Source organism: Macrobrachium rosenbergii, chromosome 25 (assembly GCF_040412425.1).
Source record: "Macrobrachium rosenbergii isolate ZJJX-2024 chromosome 25, ASM4041242v1, whole genome shotgun sequence".
Lineage (NCBI taxonomy): Eukaryota > Metazoa > Arthropoda > Malacostraca > Decapoda > Palaemonidae > Macrobrachium > Macrobrachium rosenbergii.
In genome coordinates, this window is record NC_089765.1 from 26,048,918 (window position 1) to 26,069,427 (window position 20,510).

At 39.5% G+C, this 20,510-nt stretch overlaps 1 long non-coding RNA gene across 1 annotated transcript in view; it reads right to left on the reverse strand.

Moving 5' to 3' along the window:
* Window positions 1-364: 364 nt before the first annotated feature.
* LOC136852494 (uncharacterized) overlaps window positions 365-20,510 on the reverse strand; it is a 52,991-nt gene continuing 32,845 nt past the window's right edge. The window contains exons 3-4 of the long non-coding RNA XR_010857165.1: window positions 9,674-9,785; window positions 365-4,874 (exon numbers count right to left, since the gene is read on the reverse strand). This is a non-coding gene — a long non-coding RNA (uncharacterized lncRNA). The remainder of the gene's footprint in view (window positions 4,875-9,673; window positions 9,786-20,510) is intronic.

Sequence of the window (20,510 nt, forward strand, 5' to 3'; positions counted from 1 at the left end):
GTGTCTGTACAAAAACTTTTACCAAAATACTGAGAATGGACAAAATAAAAAAACAGAACTTGGTCTATGTCTGAAAATACAACAACAAAAGCTTTTTGTAAAATAACAGGTTTGTTCTGGTTACTACCATTAAATAAAACACAAGAAATTTTATTTTTAAAAAAAGGTACCAATGTAACATTATCCTCACAATTTTTACAAACCCAAAAAAGATTTTCAGTTACATAACATAATGTGTTGTGAAAATATAATGGAGTCTGAATCATCTTAAAACATTCTCTTGATAACATATTTGTAAAATTTATATCTTATCCACACGGCATCCATCTTTTTTAATTATAAGCAGAGACAGAGAGGAAAGAGAGAGGGGGGAAAGTTTTATTATCACTGTCACTATTATAAAACAATTTAAAGGGACTACTCTTGTATGGCCCATCTACAGAATCTGTTTTCAAGTGAGAGGTGAAAATTATAACAGAGAATGAATGAACTACTAAAAGAGAAAGAAAAAACAAGAAGGGATGCACATATACAGACACCACAAGGAGAGAAAGAGGTCCTGTGCGAGGCTATAAAAGCCTCCAAGTATTTCTCCACAGCAAACAACTATACAAATTTCATTCTTTAAAAAAAAATATTAGTTGTCTTATATTAACCCAGGATCCTAACTTGGCCTAATTCATGCATAGTGCAAAGTCCCTGACACCATAATCCACAGTAGACAAAAAAAGCTGCAACTTGGTCCAGGAAGCTGGACATTCACTAAAGATATATCTAATTGTAAGTGTTGATCTGCAGTCTCTGCCTTCAGGGATTGGGTGGTCAAGTTGGATATTCATCAAATTCCCATGAGTCACATGAGTGAGTCATTCTTTTTGCAATACAGAACACCAAAATAGTACAAAAATTTATTCAAGCTTTAATGCCATTGACAGTTAACCAAACTATTCACTGCAAGTACAGGTGCAAAAGAGCCAAAGAATCAGAAGGGGAATTTACTTACAAGTAATGGGCTTGTGAATGAATAGTGTCACTGGTTATTCACAAACCTGTTACTCTAACTTAAGCAGAAGGATGTTGAGCTGCTGCAATGCCAACCAGTTGAAAAGACCCAGCAAAGACCAAAAAGGGAGCTCCCTGGTTAGTGAGGTACAAAGGAATTCAAAATTTTAAAGGCAAAAGAGGTCAGGAGCTGGACTGCAATTCTTCCCCCCAAAAACACTTCCCCCCCAAAAAAAACTTCTGAGAGGTGTGACGGATGGAAAATTTAGAAATAGTATGCCTCGCGGATTAGCAAGTTTCACAGATCAAGATGAAGCAAAAGATTACTGACAAGGACTCTTTCCCCATTGTAGTTACTGAGCCAAAGTATCTGAAGTGAAATGAAGCATCTCCAAGGGTAGTGCAACTCAAGAGAATAGTCAGTGAAAAACATAAGTTGAAACTGAACCAAGAGGACTATTTTCAATCTCTTAATTGATCAGAATGAGCAGCAATAACTGCTGTAACTTGCTGAAATATAGAATTTATATCAAAGATAAAAAAAAAAAAAGACCAAACCTGAAGTGAATCTCGCTGAAAGAAAAGAGGTATAAACAAACCAGTCTATTAAAAAAGGGTTGAAGAAAAGTAATGCTGGCAATGTGTTCAAATGGGTGAAACTGAAGTCAGCCATGAGAAAACCTGGTAGCTGTAACATTTGGGATCATAAAGGCCCCTACCAAACTACTGACATGTATTCCAGTTAAAACTACAGAGCAGTCACCAATCAACAGAGACAAGGCAACTACTAATATAAAAACAACATGCCTAGTCAACTACTGGGGCCTGGTGTTCTCCTTAGTCTTTCTATAGTGGATTATTATAGTGTCTAGAAAGTCACACAAATAATGCTAGGTCAATAAACAAAAGTAAATACTAAACAAAGAACACATTTTAACAGAGTTGTTAAATTTTCTGCTGCTTAAAGAAATAATCCTAATCTCTCACAAAATACTTATAAAAACCATAACTGATACATTACCACTCATAATTATTTAGATTTGTTACAGCTGAAGAAATAAAATGTGCTCAGAGTCTAACAAAGTGAAACATGAACTATAATTTTTCTTCCAAAGTGAAACAAACTATAGTTTTTCTTCATCTTCACAGCATGACCAAGAGTTGGGACAGTCACCATGTCTGAGTGCAATCAAGCAATGAAAAAATAAACTATACCAATGATGTAAACTGCGCCTTATCTAAAAAATACTGTAAATATATAAGAATGTCTCAAAGCAATGTAACATTACATTTCAAGAGCTCTACATGAAAAATACCCTTACTAAAAAACTATTTTAAAAAAATTTCATTACAAAAATATATTAGGCACCTTTACACTTATACTGTACAATCATCTAACAAGCCTAAAAATTCACACTGCTGGACCCTTACAAGACTTGCCCTGGGATAAGTTACTGTAACAAAATATTATAACCCATTTTACTACATATGGACTGACCTATATAGTTGTTTTTAACAGCAAAATTTAAATTCCCTTTAATAAATTGCAGTTCTTTTAAAAATGTATAACGGTAATTCAAAAATGCTGAGGATTCTGAAAACATTTCATAACAGAAAAGAAAAAAGTCTCATATTTTCAACTCAACAATAATATGCTACTATTTAACATTCTTTTAAAATTTAGTGTAAGTTTCTTCACTGGGGAACTGAAGGACAACAGATGAAGCATATTTATCTACCTTAGAAATGGCAAGGCTTAGCAATCTTTGTGAATAAAAAAAACATTGAGCAATGTACAATAAACAGCGACAGGAGGCAACTGAAAATTGAACAATGCCAAGTTGAAAAGTCAAATGTACTAAGTAATGCAGTTGGGGTCGAATGAACACCAAAGAGAAACTTCAGTACCATCTACAGCAAGCCATGCAAGTTGCAATGTGATTGGTAGCCCTGAACAAGGCTATCATAGATCAGAAACAGTTACTGTTGTCAGTAGGCAGGCCTAGAACCAGCAAGACACTATAGGAACTGATTGAGTGAGCAACTTTATGCGTACTCTATTAAAGACTAAGGTTTGGAGGGACAAAGAAATGTGAAGAGACTTCAAATTCTGGCAAATAACAGGTGGAGAGAATAGCAAGGCCTACGAAGAGAAGAGGGAAAGCAAGAGGCAGGTGGCTAGAGATGGTGATGCTGTGGCAGTTATGGAGTCAGACAGAGAATATATCTAGAATAATATGACTGTAAAGAAAATGTAAATACGATGTAAAAGTGAAAATGTATCATGAAATAAAGAGACAAGGCAGAACAGTGAAGAAAGTGCTAGGAGATTCTTCTGCATAGAGATGGAACATGAACTGGAGGATGTTTATATAATAAAGGGATCAACACAGAATCCAACATCTGAAGAGGTTAGGCAATTAATCATTAAGGAACTGAACAAGAATATATGGGGATAAATGCCTATTCAAAATGAGCAAACATTACATGCAATAAGTCTGAAAGGCCATTAACAAGTGGGATAAAACTGTGTGTGTAAAACTGACATAACAGATAGATATCCACAAACATATACACATGAAGTTCATAAATGTGAACAAGTAAGGCACGAGAAGGAAACAGGGCAATGCATTCTAAGGCAGCATTACAGAGGAGCAGATGGAACCAGAGGAAGGAGAAAGATCGATACATATTATACACAAAGGTTAAGATAACTCATTACAACAAGCAAAATACAGAGAAGGAAGCCTGCTAAAACATGGTGGACTAAACACAGGTGGTGGAAGAAAGGTTTAAAAATCTGATTAAAATTAACAACTACATAAGAAGAATCTTGCAAGAAATGGAAGTCAGTATATCTCGAGAAAGCATTGAATGGGGTGCCTGGACAAGCAATCAAATAAGGCATTACAAAGGAAAATGGCACAAGGAGGATTTAATACTTGATAAGAGTTGGAACTTTATCATGATATGAGAACTCACATGAATATTGTAGAAAACACATCCAGAGATTTTGAGATAAACATTGGTGGCCATCATAGATCAGCACACGGCCTATCACCATAAATCATAGTCAAAGAGGAAGTTACAGAGAAATGAAAAAAAAGGAGACCCCTACCAGCGTCCGTTTGCAGATGTCCTGGTGTTAACGGCCGAGTCTGAGAAAGAAGTCTTATAATATTTTTTGCAAAATTGAAGACTGGCATGGGGAGTTAAGGACTGAATATCAAAGCAAGCAAAACTGAGTTTATGATGATGAGATAGGAAGCTAAGGACAAAGAATGGTCTGAAACCACATGGGAATTCTGCTTGAAATTGCACCAAGTAAAAGGCAATGAAGAAAACATTTCAAACATCTAAGTAAGTGAAGAAAAACTGATGTACAAATATGAATAAGTGAGATGTAAAATACACAGAAATACATCAAATATTCCAAAGCAACCATTTACAGGATAGACTGCCTCATGATCTCAAACTGACCTTGAGTAAAACCTAGCTGGAGGTATAGGCTGAGGCCCAGCACAAAACAGATAGTACTAAAGATTCTCTTTGGTATCCCTTCAGCCCAGGGTGCATTGCTCTTTGTGTCATACTCTTCATCGGTTGTAAAAGACACCTAACTTCGACAACTTTACCTCCTTTTTAAAGGAAATTTTTTTTCAAGACAAATAAGAATAGTACACTGAGTCTCGTAGTGTGACTGGATCCAATCTCTTCAGGTGGACGGTACTACTGGTGCGTGCGTGTTGTTGTCCTATAAGCAGTGTCTTCAAAATACAAAATCTTCAGTCAAATGTGTCCACTTGAAAACTTGCATAATTTGAAGGTTGCTGATCACTGGGATGAACAGTACAGTTTGGTCTTCAAGTAACCTGTAATGAAAAAATTAAGAATAAATTCTAAATCATAATTTGAATACTTTTTCATAAAACAAAATGATGCAATTACTTGAAATACTCTTGCCAAATACTTTTAAATAAAACAAAATTATGCAATTACTTGAAATACTCTTCCCTTAATAGCTCATGATCTGACTAGAATTTTTAACTTTGTTAAATTTTTATCTGGATACAAAATGACCATAGCCAGAATTATTCTTGAATTTAATTAGTGTACAGTAAAGACATTCTAACAACAGAGAAGAATGGGCTTGAAATTTCTCTATTCATAGAAGACAAAAACCACATTTTATATTTTTGCCTACTACCCAAAATACGCAGTTATCTGCTTCAGTGGGAGAAAGAATCATGCACAGTTTTTTCTCATACAAGAAATTAGACTGTCCACACTAAGCAGAGGGAACTGTGATCAATATTCTCATTCTCAATGTGGTTTAAATTGCCTGGGTGGTTTGTGGGCCCAGTGTTTCATGGTACTGTACTGTTGCATTTTTTACATTTTTATCTACAATATTTATTTATCTATTTTTAAAAATTTTTTTCTAATAACTGATTTCTTGTTTCAGTACTTCCTATTACAGTAACTTCCATTATTTCTTCCAAATTTACACCATACTCTTTGGAAGCTTGAATTTTAAGTCAATGGCCCTTGTGGGATTGTTCCATGTGAATAGGGTTCATCTTCTTAATAATAATAATAATAATAATAATAATAATAATAATAATAATAATAATAATAATAATAATAATAATAATAACAATAATAATAATAATACAGGCAGTCCTCGGTTATCGGCGCGGGTCCCATTCTGGGGATGTGATGATATCCGAAAATTGCCACTAACCAAAAATCGGCAATTTCTGGCACTTTTTTGGTGATTTTCGGGCTTATCGGTGCCTAAAAGCACCGATTTTCGGTTATCAGCGCCTCTATTAGGTATGTATTGGCGCCAATAGCCAATTACCAGCGATTTTCGGTCCCAAAAATTGCCGATTTTCATTGCTAGACAAGCCCCGTAAAACCAGATCGCCATTAACCAAGCCCGCCGTTAACCGGGGACTGCCTGTAATAATAATAATAATAATAATAATAACAACAATAATAATAATAATAAAAGGGACCAACCATGAACATGACATCACTTTTGCCATCACTTCTAACAGTGACTAGAATATCCGTAGACAATCTAGCACACCACTTCATCTCAATCTGATACAAAACCTTGCCCTATGCTCTATTACAGATAATTTGTACAGTTTAGGGAGAATATATGGGCAATAAAAATTCAGTGTCTTCCAAACAATGATACAAAATTTCCTTCCTGTTAGCATTGATAGAGAAACCAGTAGCATCTAAGGAACGATGAAATGAAAAGCAATACTGAAAAGTGCCTATGTCACCAGAGTTTGGTAATTATTATCATTGTATTATTATTCAGGAGATGAAACCTATTCATATGGAAGAAGTCCACCAAAGGGGCCAGTAAACTGAAATTCAAGCTTCCCAAGAATATTAAGGTGTTCGTTAGGAAGAAGTAAGAGGAGGTACAGGGGAATACAGAGAAAAGAGATCTCACTTATTGAAAAGAAAAAATAAATTAACAAATTAATAAATTGATAAATATGTATCAAAATGCAAGGAGTATAGTACTAGGGTAATAGTGCACTGCATCTTCACTTGAAATTTTGGTAGCGTCAAAAAAGGAAAAAGGGTAACCTCAACTCTGCACTGTATCATTTGATTTTCTTGAAAGTAACAGTTAATTACCCAAGTCACTAACATTATATAATGACTTGAGATACAGTAGCATCTCAAAATAATGTACTTTGGGGGTCTGCCTTTACGATACGTACCAAAGACCCAATATTATAGCCTGGCCTTAAATAGAATACGTACTGTATTTTCATAACTTACAGCTAACAGCAATTCCACACAGTTCCTAACAAACTAACCTGTACTTTACACTGACATTCAATGTACGAGATTCATCTAAAAATATACCACATCAAAAAAGGTAGTAAAAGGTAAAAAATAATTATGGTAGCTGACAAGTACACAAGTTTGGTAATTTGAGGTCCGTAAGTTGAGGTTTGCTGTGCTGTTGTTTGCAATTTTGTGTTCAATATTGACAGCCTATGCTGGGATCAGGGATGTACAGTCACAACTGCCATTTTGACAATTAGATTATCCATTTCATACTCAGAAACAATAAGTGCATTACAAAATCAGCATGATCAGTGAACACTTCACACCTGACTAAGCATTTTCTACACAGGCACCAGAAGGTATTGTAGGTGTTACACAATTCTAAGTATAAGGAGTTTATTTCAACGCCCATCTATACAATAACAATTCTGTAATATGCATAACTTATATTTATCCATAGAAATCAGGTTATGTAAATAGTAGGTAATGTTCAGTTCCACAAGTTGTAATCATGTTCTTTTTGCGCTAGCACCAGTTAAAAGGCTAAGAAATAGTAAGTATTGGGCAAAACCTCTCATTGCTTCTGGGGTCATATGTTCCATACATTAAGCATTTACCCTGAACTTTGGCTACATGTACCAAACTCATACTAATCAAAAAAAGTGGAATGAGGGTGCACTGTCACATTATACAAGTAGTGTCTGAATTCTAACTAGCCTCTTTAAGACACCTTACAACAAGTATAGCACCTGAGCACACCCTAAGAGGAACTTTTCATTTATTGTTGTGGCAGGCTTCAGTTCACCGGCTGAAGCTAACTCAATTGTTTGAGAAAGTGGTTACGCAGTGACCTGCCAACATGGGACTAACAAACACAACCATCACATGCATCACAGGTAATTGCAAACAATATGTACCGAAAAATTAAGGTTACAGGATGCTGGCCACTCCTAACAACCCATAACCAAAATACAATACAGTATACTGTAATACAGAAGTGAACATGTTGTGTGATGTACAAAATGTACTCAGTTTATTCTCAAGCCCAATAAACTTGTCCCTTGTAAAGACTAAAAGTAAAAAGGTTTGAAGAAATTATCTTGCAAAGCACCAGAGATGACAGGTCGAGATTAGAAATGCAAATAATTACTCTCTTCTGCTGATAACTTTTGGTATTCTGAATAAGACAATACACAGCCTGCATCATCTAAGACACCTGAAATATAACTCTAGTTTTCCCCCTAAAATCTGCAAGGGTCAGGAGCACCTCCCTTCTTGAGTTTTGAAATTCACCAATAATTTAAGGCCTCTCAAAAGACTGGGGCATTCCACCAATCAATATAGGCTAGCTTAGGCTAATAAATTTCTGGCAACTAGTGGTTTTGGTGCTGGTGACCAGAACTCAGATCAAATCAGAAGCAACAATAACTATCATTAACTAGTAAACAAAGTCATAACAAACAATAGGTCTCTTTACACATGGCCAAAACCTGAGTCACAAATCCCTCAGTACCACCATCAAGCATAAACACAGTTTAGTGTCTCATGTCAGAGTTAGGGTCTTTGCAATGGCTCCCTAGCCTTCATTTGAAATATATAAACAAACACTAACCAACATTCACTGTGCCATTTTGTTATGTGCAGTATTTTGAATAAATGCACAGTCATTACGGGAAGAAGGTGGTTGTGCCTTTGAAATTTGATGAAATCTGAAACCAGGACAGTATCAGGAATTAACAATTAAACACACATATAGCTAAGCTACACCAATTTTATACATCAAAATTATATAACTTCATGTATCCTATGACATACTACTGATTAAGATGATACAGTAGTTATAACTATGCACTTCAACTTCATACAAACCACATCAGAAGTGAATGCTATAACACAAACAAAAACATAATGACAAAAAATTCTAAAGAAAACAAACACAAAGCTCCATAGTCGACTGCATAAATCCAAGCAGCCTATGACATATTTTGGGCACTGCAATTGAGGTGTCTTCTCTTTAAGTGCGATGCTCAAAGTAAATTTTTGCATACAGTACTATGTCTCATACATAATACTGCTGTAAAATATTTTGAATACGATTAAAATTATAGTATCAATAATAATCCACTGTATACATAAGAAAATTATTACCGAAAGTAAAGCATAAAAATGTTTGGTAAAATAGCAATACACTACTGTGATTTAGACTATCAGGTTTGTCTATCATGAATTACACACATTTATCATACACTAAAGTTATTGACGACAGCTTAAAAATATACAGCAATACTGTTTTAGTACTTGTGAGGCAGCACACTACAGTGTGATCAAGGTTTGGGACTCTGTGAGAATCTCCTATGATACAGTTACAACAGGCTCAACCTAAAATCCCACTAGTCATTGTAACTCTATATGCCAGTCAAAAAGCATCTGAAAAGGCAATGAGGAATGACCCCTTCTAAATATCTTAAAACCCAATCATACCTAATCTTCAACCAAATAAGAAGTTGACGGTCAGTAACCTTTTGAAATTGCACATTTAAAAAATTTCTACCTGTGACAAAAATGTGGCACCTTATACAACCGTGCTTTCAAGGACAGCTTTTTCTGTTAATGATTTGGCCAAGTCATACTGAGCTTGCCATAAGGTGTCACCTATCGGATTTATTCATAAATGAGAACTGAAGATGGGATGATAAAGATGTTATCAAGTCTGAAAATGCTGTTCTACCTAACTTACCATAAAAACAATAAATACAGAAACTATGTGGTCAACTGAAACTAAAACTTCTGCTCTGCCTAGAGCCAAATACAGTATTAATAAGAACACAATCCCACCTATACTCACTGCATAGTGGCTGTAGGTTCTATCAATCAATAACGGACCCAAATTCAAGCATGGAAGTCACTGGATTTTACTCCTAAACAGCAATTGTAGAATGTGCTGTTCTAGGTTATACCTGAAATGGAAAATAGAAACTATAAGTCATATTCAAATTAAATGTAAATCACAGTAACCGTTCACATGAAACCACAAAGATTAAAGATTTTAATTCAGTCAGCAACCTACAACTAAATCCCATGCAAGCAACAATGTAATAAATCACCAAGATACTAGAAAAAGAAAGACAATTTGGCCTCACTCAGACACCAAGACTTTTCAAATATATGATTTTTCCGAAGCCAGGAGTACATATTGAAGCAAAATATAAATACCTGTACTTAATTTAAGATTTATTTTTTAAATACTTACCTCTCCATTATATAGCTTTTACTTCCTCTGCACCAGCAGTAGTTCGAGAGATTGAAACATAAGAAACAAGAACACTCGGTTTTCTATGACTTCTATCCATCTACTTCCCCCACCCACCCACCAGGGGACCTTTATGTACAAACACTTGTAGCCGGTCAGTGTACTTCTGTCCACTTCGAATGTGAGGAGGCAGGAAGGTCAATTTATATAATGGAGAGGTAAGTATTTAAAAAATATATCTTAAATTAAGTATTTATGTTTTTTAAACGAACCTTACCTCTCCATTATATAACTGATTCCTACATTTGAAAAAGGAGGTGGGCAAAGCGGAAATCAGCCTACCCTTTAAAGGCTATTTAGTAACTAAATATTTTATACAAAACAAATGTTTGTTTTAACCAGTGAATTCAATCCACAGGTTATTAACGACACCCTAGGAGGATTGTCATTTGGGTACGAGATTCTCATCATCGAGATAACCAAGGTCTCTTTGGAGGATGCCCTCTACAGCAGGAGGAGGAGTAGGGCAGGGTTACAGTGCCAAAACCCTACAGAGCCAATGATAGATAACTAACAAGTATATATGAACAAAAAGGTATATGTACTCCTAATACTCAACGATGAGTACCTCCAAGCTTCCCAAAAACCATAACCAGGTTTAAAAGACAGTACACCAAAAAAAAAAGGCTACCTATCAATTCAGGGCATAGTATCCCTTGCACAAACCCGAGGAGTTAATGCTCTACAATAATATGATATTTTCATAATAAAATAAATTTTTGAACATACTTACCTGGTAGTTATATATATAGCTTAAGTCCCTGACGCGCGGCAGAATTTCAAAACTCGCGGCAATCGCCGATGGGTAGTCAGGTGTACCACTAGTGCGCCCTCTACCCAGGTACCTTGAACCATTCCAACTGTTCCTCAGATCTTCCATGCCCCTAGTCTCTAGAGGGAGGAGGGTGGGAATTTAATCATATATAACTACCAGGTAAGTATGTTCAAAAATTTATTTTATTATGAAAATATCATTTTCAAACATCTGACTTACCTGGTAGTTATATATATAGCTGATTGACACCTTTGGTGGAGGGTCAGAGACAGCCAACATCTTTGGAATTTTGCTTAAGGGTTAATAAACCAACTTAAGGTTCTTACCTGGTTTAAGGAAGCTGACTTCAATGAACTCCCCTCATTATGTCTGCTTTCCTTAAGAGGTCCAGCGATCCACTCAGGGGCTGAAGACCTCTAGGAGCTGCCAACCGGTATACCAACCTCTATGTGACAGACAACCTATAATACCCTTGTTCCGGGCGCTGCCAAGGAACAAACTGATTACCTGACTAAAATCAATGATTGCGGAAGACTGCGTCCAATCTCCACAAACAACCATAAGATTACAACTATTCCAAGGCAAGAATCAAGGGCATCAATTTATGGGATTGCAGGGGTAGTCCCTCTCCCACTACTGAGTTAGCTGCTATAAACGGTCCCAGTGTATAGCAGTCGTCATAAAGCGTTTGTACTTGCTTCAAGTAGTGTGAGGCAAACACTGACTTGCTTCTCCAGAAGGTAGAGTCCATGATACTTTGTAGGGACCTATTCTGTCTAAAGGCTACAGAGGTTGCAACTGCTCTGACCTCATGGGTTTTAACCTTTAGAAGCTTAAGGTCCGCTTCATTACATTCTGAATGCGCTTCCCTTATCAACTGTCTAATGAAAAAGGATAACGCATTCTTTGACATTGGTAGAGGGCTTTCTTAACTGAACACCAAAGCGCCTCTGACCTGCCTCGTAAATTCTTAGTCCTTTGCAGGTATGTTCAGAGCTCTTACCGGACAGAGGACTCTCTCTAACTCCTCACCTGCGATCTCTGCCAGATTCATAATCTCGAAGGACTTGGGCCATGGTTGTGAAGGCCGTTCATTCTTAGCTAAAAACCCCAATTGTAGAGAGCAGATAGCTTTGCCGTTCCTAAAACCGACGGTTTTATTGAAGGCATGTACTTCACTGACTCTTTTAGCTGTCGCCAAAAAACCAAAAATAGAGTCTTCATTGTGAGATCTTTCAATGAAATCTCTTGCAAAGGTTCGAACCTATCGGACATGAGGAACTTTAGGACCACATCTAGGTTCCACGCTGGTGAGATCTGACTTTTCTCTTTTGGTAGTCTCGAATGATCTGATAAGGTCTTGGAGATCCTTATTGGCAGACAAGTCCAAGTTTCTGTGTCTGAAGACCGCTGCCAACATGCTCCTGTATCCCTTAATAGTAGAGACTAAAAGTTACGTCTCCTCTTAAGGTAAAGAAGAAAATCCGCTATCTGGGTCACAGAGGTACTGGACGAGGACACGGAGTTGTTTTTACACCAACCTCTAAAAATATCCCACTTGGATTGGTATACCCTGATGGTAGATGACCTCCTAGCTCTTGCGATCGCTCTAGCTGCCTCCTTCGAAAATCCTCTAGCTCTTGCAAGTTTTTTAAAGATAGTCTGAAGGCAGTTAGCTGTAGACCTTGGAGGTTTTGGTGATACCTTTCCAAGTGGGGTTGTTTGAGTAGATCTGGCCTTAGGGGCAGACTTCTCATGGCGTGTCCACCATCCATTCCAGTACCTCTGTGAACCATTCTCTTGTTGGCCAAAAGGGGACCACTAGAGTCATCCTGGCGCTCTCGTGGGACACGAACTTCTGAATGACTCTGTTTATGATCTTGAAGGGGGGAAAGGCGTAAACGTCCAGGTTGGACCAATTTAAAAGGAACGCATCTATGTGCATTGCCTCGGGGTCTGGCACAGGAGAGCAGTACGTCTCCATCCTCTTCGTTTGAGCTGTGGCGAAGAGGTCTATGCATGGACGACCCCAAATCCGCCACAATTCTCTGCAGACATCTTGGTGAAGAGTCCATTCTGTTGCCAGGACTTGACCTTTCCTGCTCAGACTGTCTGCCCTCACATTTTTTCCCCTGAATGAAGTGTGTCAACAATGTCACATTTTTCTCCTTGGCCCAGATAAGGAGTTGCCTCGACGTTTCGTACAGTGACCTGGAGTGGGTTCCTCCTTGTTTGTTGATGTAGGCCAACGCCGTCGTGTTGTCGGAGTTGACCTGTGCGACTTTGTCTTGGACTGAGTGTTGTAACTCTTTGAGGGCTAAAATATTGCAGTCAGCTCCTTTTGATTTATGTGGAGCTTCTCTTGCTCTCTGGTCCAGAATCCTGATACTTCCAACTTTCCCAATGTTGCTCCCCACCCCGAGTCCGACGCGTCGGAGAACAACACTAGGTCTGGGTTCTTCTGTTTTTAATGAAAGGCCCTCCTGAAGCTTGACTGGGTCGTTCCACCACTGAAGGCACTGTTTCATCGCCTCTGAAATGGGGATACACTCTTTCTCTAGTTCCGTCTTCTCTGCTCCAATACCGATTGAGGTGGAATTGGAGTGGGCGAAGGTTTAGTCTTCCTAAGGAAACGAACTGTTCTAGCGAGAAAGGGTCCCTAGCAGGCTCATCCATTCCCTCGCCGAGCACATCCGTTTCCCAGAAAGTCCTTTAATTTTACTAAGGTCTGTTCCATCCTTGATGGTGACGGAAAAACCCGAAAATCCGAGACTGAATCCTCATCCCTAGATACAGGATCTCTTGAGATGGGGTCAGATGTGACTTCTGCCTGTTTACCAGAAGTCCTAGTTCCTCTGATAAACAGACTGTCGTTTGAAGATCCTCCAGACAGCGATTGAAGGAAGGAGCTCTGAGAGAAGCCAGTCGTCCAGATACAGAGAGAGGCCCTGATGCCTCTCGTGTGCAGCATTCCAGCTACATTCGACATCAGTCTGGTGCGAATATTTGGGGCGCCGTGTTTAGGCGAAGCAAAGAGCCCAAACTGGAATACCTGTTCCCTGAAGACGAATCTCAGGTATTTCTTGAAGCCGGGTGGATAGGAATGTGGAGATATCGTCCTGAAGGTCCAAGGAAACCATCCAGTCGTGTTGTCTGACTGCCGCTAACACTGATTTTGTTGTTTCCATGGAAAACTTCGTCTTTTGTACAAAAAACGTTGAGGCACTCACATCCAGTACTGGTCTCCAACCCCCGAGCTCTTGGGAACCAGGAAAAGGCGGTTGTAGAATCCTGGCGAATCCAGATTTTGTATTTTCTCTATTGCGTTTTTCTGCAATAATAAACAAAACTTGCTGTCGAATCGCCTGTGCCTTGGACTCGTCTCTGTATCTGGGAGACAGATCTATTGGTTTGTCTGCCAACGGGGCTTTCTTAGGAAAGGGATTTTGTATCCATCCTTGAGTAGTTGAATGGACCAAGGATCCGCTCCTCTTTTCTCCCCATACCTGCCAGAAGTTTAACAGCCTGGCACCTACCGCTGCCTGAAGGGGGAACGTCAAGTCCTGTTTCTTCCCTGTCTAGAGGCACTCCTTGCTGCATATCTTCTACCCGCCCTCGAGAACCTCTACCTGAGGGCCGACCATGAAAGGGCTGAGATCCCTGAAGCACAGAAGCCTCAGCCTTACTCTTTTTTTAGTCATGAAAGTCGTTGGTAAGACTTTCTTTGCTGTCTTCGATATAAGATCTTGTGTGGTTTTCTGAGCTAAGGAGGTAGAAATCTCTTTAACCAAGTCTTGAGGGAAGGGTGAGAGGAAAAGGGATGCGTAAATTAATTCCGCTTTTTGACTGGATGTGACCCCATTAGCTAGGAAAGAGCAAAGATGGGTCCTTTTCTTCAAGATTCCTGCTGAGAAAAGCGCCGCTAATTCGCTGGCACTCTCTCTGATTCCTTTATCCATACACGACATAAGATGTACAAATTCTTCTTTGTCGGTCATGCTGAATAATCCCATCTTTCTTCCTAACGCTCCCAGGGTCCAGTCCAGAAAGTTAAAGACCTCAAAGGCCCTAAAAATTCCTTTGAGGAGGTGGTCCAACTCTGATGTTGACCAACAAAACTTCGTTCTCCCCATGGCCACTCTGGTGAGATGAATCAACAAGATTCGAGAAAGTCTCCTCGGGAAGAGGCAGGTATTCAAGGCCAACGATTCTCCCGTTTGATACCAAACGCTGGATCTTGAAGCTAGTTTGGCTGGAGGAAAAGCAAAGGCTGTCTTTCCTTGTTCTTTCTTTGAAAGCATCCATTCATTCATCATTTTGAGAGCTCTCTTGGACGAGCGGGACAAAACCATCTTCATAAAAGCTGACTCCTTCTGATTTTCCCAAGAGTAAATTCTGAAGGTGGGGAACGAGGAGCCGTCGGAATAAAGTTTTCAGGAAAACCTCCGCAAAAAAGTTTCATAAGTTTTTTGAAGTCTGATGAAAGTTGAAGGCCTTTACTATCTTCTTCTTCGAAACTTGTTCGATCAGATCCACAGGAGACTGAGGATATCATCAATCTCTTCTTCTGATTGGCCAAAAAACCAAAGCGACTTCTTTCAAAGTATCACCTTGGCGCCGGCGTCCTGGTGTCCAGTCTCGTGGCGTCTGGTGTCTTCCGTGGCGCCTGGCGTCCTGGCGTCAGATTCTTGACGTCTGGCGTCCTGGCGACCAAGATCTTGGGCGCCTGGCGTCCATCCTCTTGAGCTACTCAAAGGCGCGTCCTGGCGTCCAGACTTCTGACAATCATTGTTCCGTCCAACCTTAAGGTCGCTTGAGAACTGGCGCCTGTCGACATCTGTCAAAAGCTTCCTCAGGCTGACGTAAAATGATTGAGGTTTCTTGAATAGGCGAAACATTTTCACGTTAAGCTGTCCGCCGCACCCTGAAGTCACTTGAGAGCTGGCTGCCTGTATACATCGGTCAAAAGTTTCCTCAGGGCGACGTGCAGCCATCGGTGGACAAGCGTCTGCATCCGTCTTATCTGCAGGCTGAAAGACTTGCATCAGGGAAGAGAGTTTCCGTTGCATGTCCTGAATTAGACTGCTCTGCGGAGCTACCTGTTGCTGGGGATCGACATGGGGAGCCAGCTATCAACTACTAATTCATTTTCATCAATGCGACGTTGGAAATGAAGTTTCGCGGACGCCTCGGTCTTATTTCGTCATCAGCGGAAGCGACGCGTCCTTGCCCGTGCGACAACATACGCCTGCTTTTCACTGGAGAGCAATTGTCCGAACTAAGAGGGGAACGCTTCTGGGCTGCTCCAGTGACTACATCCCGGAGTAGGAAGTGTCAAATCCCGACGCCGCTCCACTGAAGGAAGTTTCCTTTTGAGGGGTCTCGATAAAGTCGTATGACGCCAGTCCCTTCTAGTAACAGCGTCCTCCGACGAGGATGAAAACACTTTAACCTCGCCTTTCCTATGGCGAGGTGAGCGTCCTGGGAAGCGTCAACAGGTACGCTCGAGGGGACGACTGCTCGGTAGCTAAAGCCTCTCGCCTCCCCTTCGTCTGTCGACATTCCTTCTCACAGGGGTTGGTGAGCTTGGAAGAGGTCTAGGACTAGGAGCACGACAGGACCGAGCAACCACACCCTCCACAACACTTGCACTCTTATTTTTCTCATTAGCACTTGAATGTTTCAGATCTCTGACATTCGACCATAAATCCTCTCTGTCTCTTGCAGAGGGGATTCTACCTTTTGTCCAAGGGTTTGAATGGCCGTCATCATGTCATTGAGGTTGGTTCCTTATCAGTATCAGTGGGGGGTTCTGGGACTACCACTACTGGGGAATGAATAATAGGATTGATATGAGGAGAATCTTCAATTCCCTGACTATCTCTAGAAGAGCGAGATTTACTACTCCCGGCTCTTCTGATCCTATCCCTTTCAAGCTTAGAAACATATCGGTAGTAATCCATCCACTCTCTTTCTGATAAACCAAAACATTCATCACATCTATCCTTTAACTCACAATTTTTCCTCTGCATTTTACACAAATAGAGTGGGGATCCAACGCTGCTTTAGCAAGCCGGGTTTTACCCCCTCACACACATTCTCACACTCGAAGCAGAGTCAGACATCTTGGAAAGTGAAAAAATCGTAAGAAAAATCCAAAATAGCAAAGGTCAAAATCAACAATATCTAACAAATCCAGAAAATCCAAATCAAATCAAAAAAACGAGCGAAAGCCAAAGCCAAAGTGTACTTCACCAAAACTCTGTGAAAATCACGGGCCAAACGAGCAAAATTCTTAACGATGCAACCGGTATGGCGGCAGGGAAGATCTGAGGAACAGTTGGAATGGTTCAAGGTACCTGGGTAGAGGGCGCACTAGTGGTACACCTGACTACCCATCGGCGATTGCCGCGAGTTTTGAAATTCTGCCGCGCGTCAGGGACTTAAGCTATATATATAACTACCAGGTAAGTCAGATGTTTGAAAACAGTATTTAACATCCGCACCCTGAATATAAATCAAAGAAAATACAAGATTACCATGCCACTGAGTAACTTCAATATCTACCATGCCACTGAGTAACTTCAATACCTTATCCAAGGATAAGTTTTTTCAAGTTTAAAAGTTGTAGCCATTGCTCACATGTCCAGTGGTTTACCATCCATTAAGGATGGAAATTAGCATGAAAGTTCTTACCCAAGGACCCAATGAAAAGGATATTCTACTCTTCGGAAGTTCCAGTTTCCAAACCACTGAACAGAGAACCTTTACATTAAGTTTAATCCTTTTACTGCAACTCCAACAACCCTCAGACAATACTTGACTCCCAAGGGGTCAAGTTCCTCAAGCCCTAGTGACTCCATGCTAGGAAAAGATACTGCTGTAGGTCTAAGATAAAGGCAAGGATAATTTCCTTGTCTTTAGCAAAGCCTACCTTGTCTGACTAAGACTGCAACTCTCTCACTCTTTAGCTGTGTCTATATATACTGTAAAGTTTCCATAGAAACTTCTTTACAAGGAGCTCGTTCTAAACAGTTCAAAGGTCGACAAATAATGGACTGAAGAGCTGCATACAGATTCCATGGTAAAGAACGTAGCAGAGACTTGAGAAACTCCACTTTAACACCTTGAAAAACATCTAGATGTCTTTATCCTCAGACAAGCCTGTAGACAAAGCCAACATGACCCTTTAGCCTTAAAGGCTGCTACCGTGAAGTTTCGTCATGCCTGAGAAACAACAGAAACCTAATCATGTTGTTTATAGAGGTACAGTACTGGTGCTGGAAAAAAACCCTTAATGTGGGACCATGACTTACACCCTGACTACTGGTGTTGGCAGAATTGATTAGTAGGTTCTCACCCAGCATTGATAATGGCATTACTGTGAGATCCTGCCTTGAGCTCACCAGATCATGGACCATACCACGCAGTCATCTGTAGCTTGTGGGATCGTGATGAAACCTTTCACCTCTCGGTTGCTTGCGTCCACCACTGAAAGAAATTGGAAACCGCCTTCCCTGGTCACCTGGGGTAATCAATGCCAAGACACAACTTACAAAGCTGTCCTAATACACTGATGATTTCTTGAAACCTAACAAGAATAGGAAAGGCATTACAGTCTAGACTTCACCAAGGAACAGCTTGGTGTCCCTGCCCAAGCTAGAGAACCTTGCACTGGTGGAAAAAAATTGGCAAAAAGATGACTCACCTTAGTATCAAACAAGTCCATAACAGGGGATGCCCATAGCCCATTGTCTACAGCCAACCTCTGGATGTTGAGTACCTTCCATTGCCATTACTCATCTCAGTAACTGAGTGCATCCACCAAAATGTTCATAATGAATAATTACCACCAGTAAGGTAATAACTAAGGATGAGGTTATGTGTTAATTTTACAAAATAAAGGAAAAAGGGGCAGGGCATTTGGATATATGTAGTAGTGTTCGCTTCCCATAAACATAAAACGATTAATATCGTCTCTATCAGGCTTACTCTATTTTAGTACACTTTAGTTGCCCCGTATGGCATAAAAGTGTCAAACTCATTACCTTTAAATAGGGTCCACTCTGCATTTAATAACTCTGAGATGGGAAAAGCCTAAAAATAGTTATTTTTGCTCTCAGCCTAGGTGAGGACCAAAGGACTATATCTTCAATGCAAGAGCCAGCATTCTGTAACACACACACACATATATATGTGTGTAGTGTATATATTTATATATACATACATACATACATACATACATACATATATATATATATATATATATATATATATATATATATATATATATATATATATATATATATATATATAGGTGATTCTGATTCTGCCACTAATATGGCCTTGTAAAGAGTTTTTTAATACCTTAACACTACCAAACAGCCCTCAAGATTTTGTGTTCAGTATGCAACCAAGCAGTTGCATTAAAAATATTGGACACAATCCTCCTACCAATATACAGTAACAGTAAAGGTAGGGAACAAACAGCAAAATCTGTTGCAAAATCTGAAGGGTCCATTTATGGACTACATAAGTTTTTTACACAGCAATCATAAATAAAAATATTTTTTTTTAGGTAATTCTAAGAGGGTTGTCCGCGGTGAGCTAGACTATGGCAATTGACGTTTTTCTATATTATTTTACTTGCTTTACAAGAATTTAAAGTCATATTTTGTCCGCCGGCTGTAACTAAGCTGTCATTGACCTTTGAAGACTATGCGACTTGAATTGCCTAACGCAGGGTAGGTCTAAGCCAGCATTCTGCGGCAAGCCCCTCACCCCTCCATAGCTAATTCGGCAAAATTGTAACCAGTAAACACCACTAAAAATACCAACATAATGTACCCTTGAGGTGTTTACTGGTTACAATTTTGCCGTATTAGCTATGAAGGTGGGGGAGCGAGTTTGCCGCGGATGCTGGCTTAGACCTACCCTGCGTTAGGTAATTCAAGTCGTGTAGTCTTCAAAGGTCTATCACAGTTTAGTTACAACCGGGCGACAAAATATTACTTTAAATTCTTGTAAAGCAAGTAAAATAACATAGAAAAACGCCAATTGCCACAGTCAAGCTCACCGCGGACAGCCGACTAAGAATTACCTTTTTTTTATTTACTTCCACTTCTGTTCTGAAGAGGTAGCCTACATATTCTCCCACTCTAAACACTGCATTATCAACTTTTCCCTCAACCTTAATCACCTCTTACCTGCATAGGGTAAGCTATTACTTCAACTGGGCTGTTCATTAACCCCATCAAATTTGTGAGCAAATTAAGTGGCAAGGCAACAAAATACCAAATAGTAAAACCTTCAGCCATTCTAGAGTTCAATAACTGCAATTTTTAGTGTTGGGGGATAGAGTCACATCTCCCTTTTGTGGGAAAAGTTTGCGAGTGCAAGATATGTTGCCTAGAATGCCAAAATACCTGCGGCTGAGGATGAGATTTGCCGTAATACCCGTAACGGGATAAAGAGCGGTTCAAATGATCGTAAAATGCCTGGTTAATAAACCGTTCGGGGTCAACATCTCCTTCGACCTACATCGGGTAGCCTATTCATTACTATAAAATTTCGGTAGCCTGTCCTGCGGTGTGAGCT